The sequence below is a fragment of the Microtus oregoni genome, unplaced genomic scaffold (assembly GCF_018167655.1).
Source record: "Microtus oregoni isolate MIOR12 unplaced genomic scaffold, Mior012 000008F_ref0000371, whole genome shotgun sequence".
Classification (NCBI taxonomy): Eukaryota; Metazoa; Chordata; class Mammalia; order Rodentia; family Cricetidae; genus Microtus; species Microtus oregoni.
The window spans coordinates 60,515-73,626 of NW_024543067.1; the positions used below are offsets into that span (position 1 = coordinate 60,515).

General features: G+C 40.6%; 1 pseudogene; it reads right to left on the reverse strand.

Moving 5' to 3' along the window:
* Positions 1 to 766: 766 nt before the first annotated feature.
* Positions 767 to 2,977, reverse strand: LOC121451707 (annotated as a pseudogene).
* Between the last annotated feature and the right edge of the window lie 10,135 nt (positions 2,978 to 13,112).

Below are 13,112 nucleotides of genomic sequence, written 5' to 3' on the forward strand. Positions count from 1 at the left end.
AATTGTGTTCACTGTCCTCAGTTTACTCTTTGGCTTTGGGGCCCATCTAGAGCCTCTGGTTGATGTTTAAATTCACGATTAGTCACAAGTAACAGGTCGATCTTTATCGCTTGTTGAAAAGCCTGTTAGGTTTTGGGTTTTGTTTGTTGGTTGATTGGTTGGTTTTTGAGATAGGATCTAATCAGTTCAGGAAGGTCTTAAACTCACTATGTAGCTAAGGCTTGCCTTACACTCCTGATCCTCTGGCCTCTACTATCTCCCAAGAAACTGAGTTTCTTTTTAATATAGCTGTGGAAGGACAGTGCCTAAAACACCACACACACATACACACACACACACACACACACACACATACACACACACACATACACACACACACACACACATACACACATACACACACACATACACACACACATACACACACACATACACACACACATACACACACACACACATACACACACACATACACACACACATACACACACACATATACACACACACATACACACACACACATACACACATACACGCACACACACACACACACACACACACATCCCTTAAGAAATATTTCATTTGGGGCTGGAGAGATGGCTCAGAGGTTAAGAGCATTGCCTGCTCTTCCAAAGGTCCTGAGTTCAATTCCCAGCAACCACATGGTGGCTCACAACCATCTGTAAAGAGGTCTGGCACCCTCTTCTGGCCTTCAGGCATACAGACAGAATATTGTATACATAATAAATAAATAAATTTTTTTTTGGAACTTTAAACAAAATTTTATTACACAAAGGTTGTCACATAATTGGATACTTCTCTACTTTGTACAGTTATCTCGCTCCACAGAAAGGCTGCCTCTGACCTCTTGTCTGGTGGCACAAGCGCCACAGTCCTGACCGTAGCAGACGGACCAGCAGGCCTGCCTCGGTGACTCAAGTTGAAAGCAGGACACTGGTATACGGCTCTTGCACCCAGTATCAGGAATGTACAAATGTCTTTATTCAAAAATACAAAATAAATTATCTGTAGGCATGGACAATGACAGCAGTAAACCATTATGTATTGTCAATGGGAACCAGTAACTGATGGTTATGGTGATCAGCCAGCCTTCTCTTCATTCTCTTCAGGGGCTTCTCTGAAGGTATCGGTGAGGAAGCTGCCTTGAGCTTCCTGTCACAGTTCATTGGTAAGGGCAAAGCGCTATTCTAGGAATTAGAACATGCCACCTCCCATTCCCCCTCCCATTCCCCCCATTGCGCCCATTCCAGGGTCCTTCTCTTCTTTAGGAATTTCGGTCACTACAGCTTCTGCTGTCGTTAGCAAGGAGGCCACCCCAGCAGCATCCAGTAAAGCAGTTCTTACGACCTTTGTTGGATCAGTGATTCCCTTTTCCACCATGTTCACAAATTCCCTGAGCATGGCATCATACCCAACTTCTGAGGAACTCTGCAGAATCTTCTCAACTATCAAAGACCCTTCAACACCCGCATTCTTAGCAATGGTCATCGCGGGAATTTTGAGTGCTCTTTTAATAATGTCTATACCTATTTTCTGATCCTCATTGGAAGGCTTTAGGGAATCCAAGGCTGGGATGCAGCGGAGCAGAGCGCAGCCCCCGCCTAGCACGATGCCTTCTTCCACAGCTGCTCGTGTGGCGTTGAGCCCGTCTGTAACTCTGTCTTTCTTCTCATTCACCTCCACATCGCTTGTTCCTCCAACCTTCAATACAGCTACACCATCTGAGAGTTTTGCGAGTCGCTCGTTCAGCTTCTTCTTTTCGTATTCACTAGTGGTGATGTCGAGCTGCTCAGTGATCTCCTGAATGCGCTTCTCAATTTGAGCCTTGTCACCTTTTCCTTTCAAAAGCATGGCGTCATCTTTAGTGACAATGACCTCTCCAACTTTTCCTAAGTCGTGAGCTTGAACATCTTCAAGATTTAGATTCAACCCCTCTTCTCCAAACACCGCACCACCAGTAGCAATAGCCATATCTTTAAGCTGGTTCTTCCTGTTGTCCCCAAACCCTGGGGCTTTGACTGCCACAACCTGAAGACCCACTTTCAGCCTGTTCAAGACCAGTGTGCTTAGAGCCTCTCCATCAACATCCTCAGCAATGATGACCAAGGGCTTCCGATGAGCATTGGCAATTTCCAGAGCGGGCACGATGGACTGAACACTAGAAATCTTCTTTTCGCTCAACAGAACATAGGCGTCTTGGAATTCACATTTCTGACCTTTTGATGTGTTAATAAAATACGGGGAAATATATCCTCTGTCAAACTTCATGCCTTCAATAATTTCTAACTCATCATTCAGGGTTTTCCCATCCTTCACTATCATGTGATGACACCCTTCCTTCCCACCTTCTTCATCGCATCAGAAATGATGTTTCCAATGTCTTTGTCTCCATTTGCAGAAATTGTAGCAACCTGAGCAATTTCTTCAGGGGTTGTCACGGGTTTAGATTGTTTTTTCAGTTCAGCAATTACAGCATCAACAGCCAACATCACACCTCTCCGGATTTCTACTGGGTTGGCCCCTTTGCTGATCTTCTCAAAGCCCTCCTTGGCAATAGAACGTGCCAGAACGGTAGCCGTGGTAGTGCCATCCCCGGCCTCTTCGTTTGTATTGTTGGCTACATCCTGAACAAGTTTGGCTCCGATGTTTTTGTATTTGTCCTTCAGATCAATTGACTTTGCCACAGTGACCCCATCTTTCGTTACTTTGGGACTCCCCCAGCTCTGCTCAATAATCACCGTTCTTCCCTTTGGCCCCATGGTAACAGCTACAGCGTCGGCTAAAAGGTCTACACCTTGAAGCATTAAGGCTGGGGCATCCGCACCAAATTTTACATCTTTGGCATAGGCCCGAGTGAGATGAGGAGCCAGTGCCCGGGACACTGGTCTCATCTGGCGAAGGACTGTGGGTAGTCGAAGCATTTCTGCGGGGCGGCGGCGGGAGCTCACGAGGCGAAGCAGGCCGTCGGCGGCGAGTGAGGGAATAAATACATATTAAAAAAAAAAGAAATATTTCTTTTTCCTTTGCTTTTCAAGTAGCTGAATATTACACCTGCCTCTGAAAAAAATCATTTTTTACATACAAAGTAACATTTTCTCCTTGGCTATTTCCTATTTTACATTCTCTCCCCCAGAGAACTGGGCATCCAGGCTTTTCTTTGCTTCTGTGCTGACAGGTTTTTCTACTTATCAGTATAAACCTTTGTTTTGCATTTCCCACAAAATAAAACGAAGGACCTCTGTAGAGGAGGCGCTTCCTGCTACACTTCCCTTAAAGATGCGCTGAATAACGATTTATACAGTACCAAAGTCATGGACACTTCCTATTGGACGAGCTCATTTGTCCTTCCCCTTCTGAGCCTGCTACCTCCTTCGTGAGACTAGCCAGGACGATCACCTACCTGGCAGTCCTTTCTCCTTTGGCTATCCAACTCCACTGGGAGCTAGAACAAGAAACGGAGGATGGTTTCTTCCCTGCAGCAGCATCACTGGATAATCTGGGGCCTTTGTCCTCTTCCTCTCAGTAAAGGACATTAGACCTTCCCTGGGCTCATCAGCTTGCAGGTCATGCGTGTATCAGACCGGATTTATGTCTTTCTAACTAGAGAACAGGAGATGGTTTGACTGGTTGTTGATTTAATATTTTACTTTGATTCTGAGAGCTGACTATTTTACCTACAGAGCCACAAGACATAGAGTTTTCTAATTTCATTGTTTTTTTAGGATGCCCTGAAAAATATCGAGTGGCATAGGGCACAGTATATCTACTGGAAAGTTTACATTTCAAGTTGTTCTGATCACATCCCTCGATAATAAGGGAGCAAATTTACTGAAAGAAAAGCAAAGCTCCCTTTGTTTTTGCCTCTGGTCTACCCCAGAACATCACTCAATGCCTATTTTTTGCTATTTTGGAATGGAATAATTCCTCTCCTGATAAAGCCCTGAAGAAACGGTTCTCATTTAGAAGGTTTTACAGGTAAAATAAAAGGAAAGAGACGCAAGGAGACGGGTCTCGGAAGGCTATAGTCTATAAATGTCTATCTTAGAGCTATAGCTATTGTGTCTCAGCTATTGAGTGTTGATATTTTATCTTTTAATTTTTTCTGGAGACACTATTAAATACTTTAATTTACTGATTCTGACTTACCAAGAATTACATATAATGGTCAATATATGGTCAATAAGACCACATTTCTACCTTTTACACTGAGGTAAGTGGAAGGACTTAAATTATAGTGAAACGTTATATGTTAGAAGCTGACCTAAGAAAAACTATGTGGTTTTGAAATAAGCAAATGTGTGACATAAACAGAGAAGGGCTTGTTGATCAGCCAACTGAGTATGCAGATGAATGGAGTCTCAGGTTTTCTAACCAACAAAGAATGCACAGGTTCATGTGACTGGTAACCCTATAATCATAGCACCTGGAAAGTGAGCTAAACAAAGGCACCTTCACAGGTGGGTAAGGCACAGTGTATGTCGGTAAAGATGTGATAGGAATTCAAGCCAATGTTCTGGGGTTTGTCTTTCTGCAAACGATTATGAGTTTGGCAGACCTAACATATAATCAGGCCTATTTATTGTTCTTTCATTATTTAACACCCTCTTAGAGATCCAACAGGCACACAAAAACATCCAGGATTAAAATGCAAATACACACACACTAATACTTTATACACTTCAGATTCAACTAAGGGTCTGAAGAATGTTAGTCTTTCAAAAATATCGCTATGGTTTCTGCAGGGGCTTTTAATACATGTGTAGGGACATATATTCAACTGATTGTGATGCTGCATTCACAATGATGAACAATGTCTAAGTAGCCCTGTTAGTGATTTCTCTATAGGTCTCTCATCTGTCGCGGTCCGATGCTAGCACAGAGCCTCAATTATTTCTCCCGACCAGACCCCAACATAAACTATCTCTCTGGACTGGCATGGAGGTATGGAAATAAACACTCACATGGTTTCATCGGGAGGGAGATTCTCAGAGATCCCTTATAATATCCTGAGTTCACACCCTGAAAATTTTCTCTCGTTTATTCTCCAAACAATCTTTATACCAAAACTTAACTTAGGGGACATACATTAGCATTCTGTCTCCTAGGTAACCAGGTGTATGGCTTTCAATCCCATCCACAACTACCTGTCTGTTGTGTAGGCTAGCTGTCACGTAGGTTTGAATTAGCATCTCTATCAGGCATCCTTCAAATTACAAAGGAAGGAGCAAAACATTCTGACTTTTAGTTAGGTTAGTGAGAGTCTGTCTGGAAGTTTACATGACCCTTCTCAGGTGTGGCCTATGGCTTGATAGCCTGGCTGCCATACCATGTGGAGATATGGGCCTGCAATCCACTCTCTCTTACTAATTTTAATAAAGACTGTGCTTCTGCAACAGGACAGAACTATCATGCCTGGCTTGGGCAAAGACCTCTTCATTTACCCAAATTTTCCCATCTTTGGAACAGGCATTCATATATGCAAGCTCCTATCTTAGGCATCTGAGGAGGAGCTTCAAACCCATCATTGACTGCTGATCTCTGTGAAGAAAAGATATTAATGGAGAAAGGTACTTTTGGGCCCTGTATCTCAGAGCCATACTTTCTTGTCAGGATAAATTATAATGCTTTATGAATAATCACGCTCCCAAAGGCTATCGTCTCCTATTTAAAGGAGAAGAGAATCACCTGGGTTGAGAATGCTTCTTCAGTTAGTTTAGTGCCACTCTTAAATCTTTTATGTTGTATCAAAATCTAAAATTCTTAACATATGTATTAACTCCCAACATTTACAGGGTGTGTCAAACTTTTCTCAGCAGTTGACAGGTCAATATCATAATTCTCAGCACTGTTGGTCAATACCAACTTTCCAAATATCTTTGTCAGTACCATAATTCTCAGTATTGTCAACACCAACATTTCCAAATCTCTTTAGGTCAGTACCATGATTATCAGGATTGTTGGTCACTACCAACTTTTCTCAACATCTTATAAACAGAAATATTATCATTATTAGGTCACCACAACAATGAGTCAATAATTAAACATGTCATAATTTTCTTAAATCCACATTTACCAAAAGACAAAAAAAGCTTTTCTGATAGGTAAGAGAACAATGATATTGCTGTTATTAAATACCAGTTCCAGTCTCTGAACAGCAATTAAACTTTTTGTCTGCACCATTCTTAAATGAAGAGGGGTTTGGGTCATTTCTTATTTTGAGTCTTTCTTTCCCCTGAGGGGAAAACTTAGGTCTTCATTCTTAGGTTCAATATTTAACCAAAATGAGTTCTGTGTCCCAGAAATTAAAAACACTCAAATGTTCAGCGTGCATCTTTGTTCCAAAACAAACAGGATTCAAACTGCAGAAAATTGTCATCATTGAGGTCAGGTCATCCCACCAGGCCTCTGGGTCTGTGTGTTTCCCAAGTGTCTGGAAGCAGCTCAGCATCTGTTCCTCAGTGCAATGTGGCACCCTGCAGTGTGGAGCGGTGGTAGCAGGTCCTGTGATCGGGCACTCCTCTCTGTTGGGGCTGGGAAGACTGGAGTCTGGATTCTTCTCCAACTCCTTTCTCCAACTCCTCTATGGGACGTTTGCAGCTATGATGTCATCAGGTCTGACACTTCTTTACTGTATATGCAGTCATATTATTTAGCTTTTATTTCCTTTCTACGGAAAAGAACATAAATGCATTTTCGACCCCAAATATATATAGGTCGGGTCTTTTTATAATTCATTGCAAGGGCGTTTTCACCTTGCCTTAGCAAAGGTCCCCTTGGTGCCATCATGTCAGATATGTCTGTAGCACATCTATCTGCAACGTTTATAAGTTGTTTTTAAGGATCCATTTCACACTCCACAGTTCTTTTTATTATTAACCATATATGCAGTTCTTTCATTGGAAAAGTCATTTGTAAAAATTTTACATAACATCCTTTAAGGGATCTTTGGGTATAACATTAGCAAAATATAGTTGTGCAAATTGCAGCGACAATCATCTGGGAAAGATTTTTTTTTTTGACCTTTGAATTGAGTAAATATAATTGCCCAAGAATCGTTATCTTAAAATTATTAATTAATCTATTTCTTAGTATAAGAAACATTGATCACAGTCAATACTCTGTTAAACTATCTCTTAGATTCCATCATGCTCTTTTATATTAGACAAGCTACTGTTTTAAATTAAGAGTTTAATATCCTAACTGGCAAAAATGAGAAGATGCAGCTGTAAAAAGTATTCTGTTTTTGATAAAACTGCAGTAGAATAAGTTTTGTATTTAATACACACATTTGTTATAGCAGAATCATAATTAATATACTGTACTTGCAGATTATTGTATACTCTACCCATCTGTCTATACTTTATCTGCTTGAGTACCTGTCTGTCAGCTTTTATAAGATCTCTACTGGAAATTGGCTCATTGTTCCCTTTAAGAATCTTATTTTGTAGCTCAATATCTTCTAATAAGAATATTATAACTAAGGCTTTAACCATTGAATATCTAATTAAAAGTTTGTAAACTATCCTCCTCTTAAGTTGAAAGTGTGCCTAGCTGATGAAAAAAAAAAGGAAAAAGAAAGCACATTCAACTAATGATCCTGGCCTAATTAGACATCAACATGTAGAAGAATGAAAATAGATCCATATTTATCTCTCTATATATAGTTTATTCTATTAACTGAAATCCAAGTTAATCAAAGACCTCAACATAAAGCTAACCACATTGAACCTCACACAAGAAAAATTTAGAAGTAAACACTTGAATACATTGAATACATCTCAAACACAGCCTCAGTGGCACAGACATTAAGAGAAAGAATTAATAAATGAGACCTCCTGAACTGAGAAGCTTCTGTATAGCAAAGGAAATAATCAACAAGAAATAATATCAGCCTATAGGATGGGAATATATCCTTGCTAACCATTAATCCACTTCAAAAACATACAAAGAACTCAGGAAGTTAGTCATCAAAAGAACAATTAATCCAATAAAAATAAATGCTACAGACCTAAACTGAAAACTCTCAATAGATGAACTTAAAATGACTGAAAGAGACTCAAAAATGCTCTAATATAACCTCCTTAGCCACTAGAGAAATGCAAATCAAAAGAACTCTGAGATTCTACCTTATCCCTGTAAGAATAACCAAGATTAAAAACACTGCGGACAATTCATGCTTAAGAGAATGTGAGAAAAAATAAAAAAATTCCTCCACTGCTGGTGGAAGTGTAAACTGTCACAGCTACTTTGAACACTAGTATGGTGAATTCTCAGAATCAGGCAACAAACTACTTTAAAACTCAGCAATACCCCTTTTGGGCCTATATACGGAAGATACTCAACCATACCATAAGGACACGTGCTCAACCATGTTCACAGCAGAATTACTTTATCATAGCCAGAATCTGAAAACAACCCAAAATACACCTCTTCTACACATATGATAAATGAGATGTATCATTCTGTACAATAGTCGCAAGTACCATAAAATATCTTTGGGTAATTCTAATCACATAAATAGAAAAACCTGTATGATAAGAACTTTAAATCTTTGACAAAAGAAATTTAAGCCATCAGAAAATAGAAAGATCTTCTATAGAGCCAACATAGCAAGTCTCACTGAAAGCAATCTCTAGATTCAATGCAAATGCCCATTAAAATTATAACAAAATTCTTTACAGACCTTGAAAGAACAATCCACAACTTTATAAGAGAAAATTAAAAACTCAGGATAGCCTAAGCAATGAAGGAACTTCTGAACGAATTACAATCTCCGACTTTAAGACTTTACTACAGAACCACAGTACTGAAATCAATTCACCTTGGCTACAATATCACATGCCTACAAACAGCAGATTTTTGACAAAGAAGCAAAATTGTGAAATGGAAAAGAAACATATTTAACCTTTTTATTTACTTTTAATTGACCTGAAGCTGCAGGTCTCAGAGGCTACCTTACTTTAAACCTGTCTTTCAGCTTCCAGTTGAAGCTGAGCCACACGGCAGGGGGTATTGCACTGTCTATCTCGCGGCCTGCCATTTTAAGCTCTGGCGGGCAGATTTTTAACGATCTTTTTTTATTTTGACTTGTAAATATAAAATTCAGAGAATTCCTGAATCCTCTTCTCTGTTCTACTAACTGACTCTGAGCTGCTGACTGTGTGAGGTGAACTTTGTTCTCCAAATTTACTCTGTCTCCTGGTTGCCTTTTACCTGCGGTTGGGTTAGATTCAGCTAGCTTCTGTGCACACGTGGCTCCTCAATCTCAGTGGTAATTTCTTAATACAATGCTTTTTTAAAATGTGATTTAAATTTTCAATGTTTATAGCAATAAAAAGTACCAGCGTGCAGCTAATTGACAGTGCATAAAAAATCATTTCAAGAATGCAAATTTCTCCCTAATTTTCAATTATACAAATAAAGTTGGTTCAGGCCCTTTGTTCACTCCACAGAGTTAAGAAGAATTTACTGGAAGTGAATAGAAAGGGAAAGGCAAAATTTTCCCACCTGATGTCTCTTTGTACATATAGTGCTCACTAACCATCAAAAGCATCTATCTTACGTGCAAAATAAGAATGGACTCAATCAATTGAACATTGTGCTTTTATGTACTGTTGTATGCAGATGAGTGTGGGCCCATATTTCTACATGGTGTGACAACCAAGCTATCAAGACATAGGCCACACCTGAGAAGGGTCACGTAAACTTTCAGACAGGCTGTTACTAACCTAACAAAAGGTCAGAATGTTTTGACTAGTATTTATTGAGCTTTTTAATATCATATCTTGTGGTATTTGTACTTTTTAAACTGAACAATAAGGTAATGTTGAAGATGAATTTAATGTGGAAGAGAAGTGTATAAATTATGGTCAATTCTCTTAAAATTATTGATGAGGAATTACTACAAGCTTAGATACTTCTAATAATGCCACACTTCTAAAATTCTGTCCTTACAAAGAACCCACTTCTTGGCATTGCAGTAGCTGTCCTGTAATTTGTCCTATCCCATTTTGGATAGTCTATTAAACAGTTCTAAGACTATAACAAATTTTCAAAGAAAGCATGGTTTTATGAATTAGAAAACTGACATCTTAACTCGTGCCATTTGACCTGATGCATTAACTTCATTTTCCCCAAACAGGAAAAGAAATTTGAGGCCAGCAATATGGCTCAGTGGGTAAAGACACCTGCCTCCAACCCAAGCTATCTGAGTTCTGTCCCCAGACCCTTATAACCAAAGGAGAGAACCAAGTACTTCAAGTTGTTTCCTGATCTCTATACATGCTCTATAGCACATACATGTATACAATCACAATGGCACATATATGTATACAGCGCTATGGCACATACATGTATACAATCACTATGGCTTATACATCGCTATGGCACATACATGTACACATCACTATGGCTATGGCACATACGTGTATACAATCACTATGGCTTATACATCACTATGGCACATACATGTATAAAATCACTATGACACATACATGCACACATCACTATGGCACATACATGTATACATGCACTATGGCTATGGCACATACGTGTATATATCACTATGCAGGCTCCCCAGTTGTCAGTCCAGAGTTAGTGAGCTCCCAGTAGCTCAAGTCAGCTATTTCTGTGGGTTTCCCCATCATGGTCGTAACCCTTTTGCTCATATGATTACTTCTCCCTCTCTTTGACTTGATTCCAGGAACTCGGCCCATTGCTTAGCTGTGGATCTCTGCATCTGCTTCCATCAGTTACTGAATGAAGGTTCTATGATGACAATTAAGGTAGTAGTCAATCTGATAGCAGGGGGAAGGGCAATTAAGGCACCCCCTCCACTATTGGAGTCACTGTTACTCGATAGGAAATACAGCCAAGATTTAACAAAGAATGAAAGAAAACAAAGCGTCTCCAACTGCACATAAAGTTACCTATCAGAAAGCTGTTCTCTGGCTTTCTGCTCTCAACAGCAGTTTCTTGCTGTTTCTTCTTCACTGAGAACACACCGTCCTTCACTCCGGGTGCATTTTCCGAGCACTCACGCACTAAATTCCAGGATTAAAAAAAAAAAAAAATCTCTCAAAAAGCCAATTAACAATCTCTTCATGCCTTTATATTTATTACACTCTGACTCTTGCCTTCAAATTGTGCATTTTGCCTCATTGACGTTACTAAAAACTTAAATCTGCGTTTCTGACCAGCAAACCACCTACTATGGTGATTTCTATCTAGATCCTCAGAGAATCTGTTGCCAGGTGTAATTAGAGAAACACAGCAGAAGTCAGCCAGCTTTCTAGCTCCCTGCATAGAGATGTCTCCTACTAGAAAACAAACAAACAAACCTGTCCTCCCAGCAGGCCCAGTGAGTTCAGATGCACAGCATTGAGCAGGATGGCTTGTCCTTCAGGAACAACTGAGGAGCCCTGCAGAGATACCTGGAGCTTGCAAATGTCTATCATTCAGAGCACTGCTACTTGTGGGTGAAGGTCACAGATGTCTCCAGGGAAGCCACCAGCAGCTCCCGGTTCTCAGGTCCCCAGAGTCAAAGCTGCAACAGGGGCCGCCACAGAGTCAAAGCTGAGCTTCTCTTCTTGGCTGCCTTTCAACTGAGGTGTTCCAGGATGGAGGGTGATATTTCAAACCTTGTTTTCTTGGCTCCTCCTCTCATCTCCTGGCCCTGGCCTTTTTGCTTTTGTTTTTGATTTTTCTCTTCTATGGCAATAATCTCGTAAGCAGGATTTCCCCTTTCTATCTTTGCAGTGGTATCAGTCAGACAAAAAAAGGTTTATATGAGGAGTGTGTTTCTTAAAATCACTGCTAGGGCCCACACCTGCAAGCTATGACTTGGCTGGTCTAGGCTAAGGCCCTGAAAACTTTACAATACACTATAGCAGAGCATGACAAATTCCTCCAAGTTCACAGCTTACAGATCTAGGATAGTAACTTGCATAGTTACCAATAGCAACTGCTTTAAAGAACATGGCGCTTTGAAAGTTACTTAAGTTTCTTCTGTATTAGGATTATATACTAGCCATGGAGTTTCCCACAAATATGTTCATTTTATGTTCCTCTGAGGCAACATTACATTTCCCAGACTGCCTTGCAGCTGTGTAGAGCAAGGTAACCAAGAACCTGTGTCAAAGGTGCCTTGGTCCTTTGGGGCTACCAGACCCCAAAGGTCTAACAAAATACCTTTGCATGGGTAACGTGTAAGTAATAGAAAATTATTTCTCACCATTCTGGAATCTCAGAAGTCCAAGACCAGTAAGGGCACACGAGGCATCTGATGGAGGCGGGCTCTCTGCTCCATAAGTGGCATCTTATCACTGCATCCTCATCAAAATGACGTTCACATGCATCATTTTACCAGCATTCTGGCCACATAGAAAGGACCTTTCTTTTCTTTTCTTTTCTTTTCTTTTTTTTTGAAATAAAATATTTTTTTATTTTCTTTTTAGTTGTTGAAAAAAATTTCCGCCGCCTCCCCTTTTCCCATTTCCCTCCCCCTCCTCCCACACATCGCCCCCTCCCCCCATTCTCCTCCTCCTCTCCACCTCTCCCCCACTCCATTCCCCCTCCCTCTCGAGAATGAAGAGCAGTCCATATTCCCTGCCCTGCGGGAAGTCCAAGGTCCTCCCACTTCTGTCCAGGTCCAGAAAGGTGAATATCCAAACAGGCTAGGCTCCCACAAAGCCAGTTCATGTATTAGGATCGAAACCTAGTGCCATTATCCTTGGCTTCTCATCAGCCTTCATTGTCCGCCATGTTCAGAAAATCCGGTTTCATCCCATGCTTATTCAGTCCCAGTCCCGCTGGCCTTGGTGAGCTCCCAATAGATCAGTTCCACTGTCACAGTGGGTGGGTGCACCCCTCGTGATCCTGACATCCTCGCTCATGTTCTCCCTCCTTCTGTTCCTCATTTGGATCTTAAGAGCTCAGGAAAGGACCTTTCTTAAAGCTGTCCCTACAGTGCTCTTTTGTCACCCTTCACTAGAATCACTTTGAATGTCTTTGTTATGACAGCTGGTCTCGAAAATTCTTCCAGTCTTTAAACTTTGTGCGGTTCCAGCTACTTTTTCTTCTTCCGGTTTAGT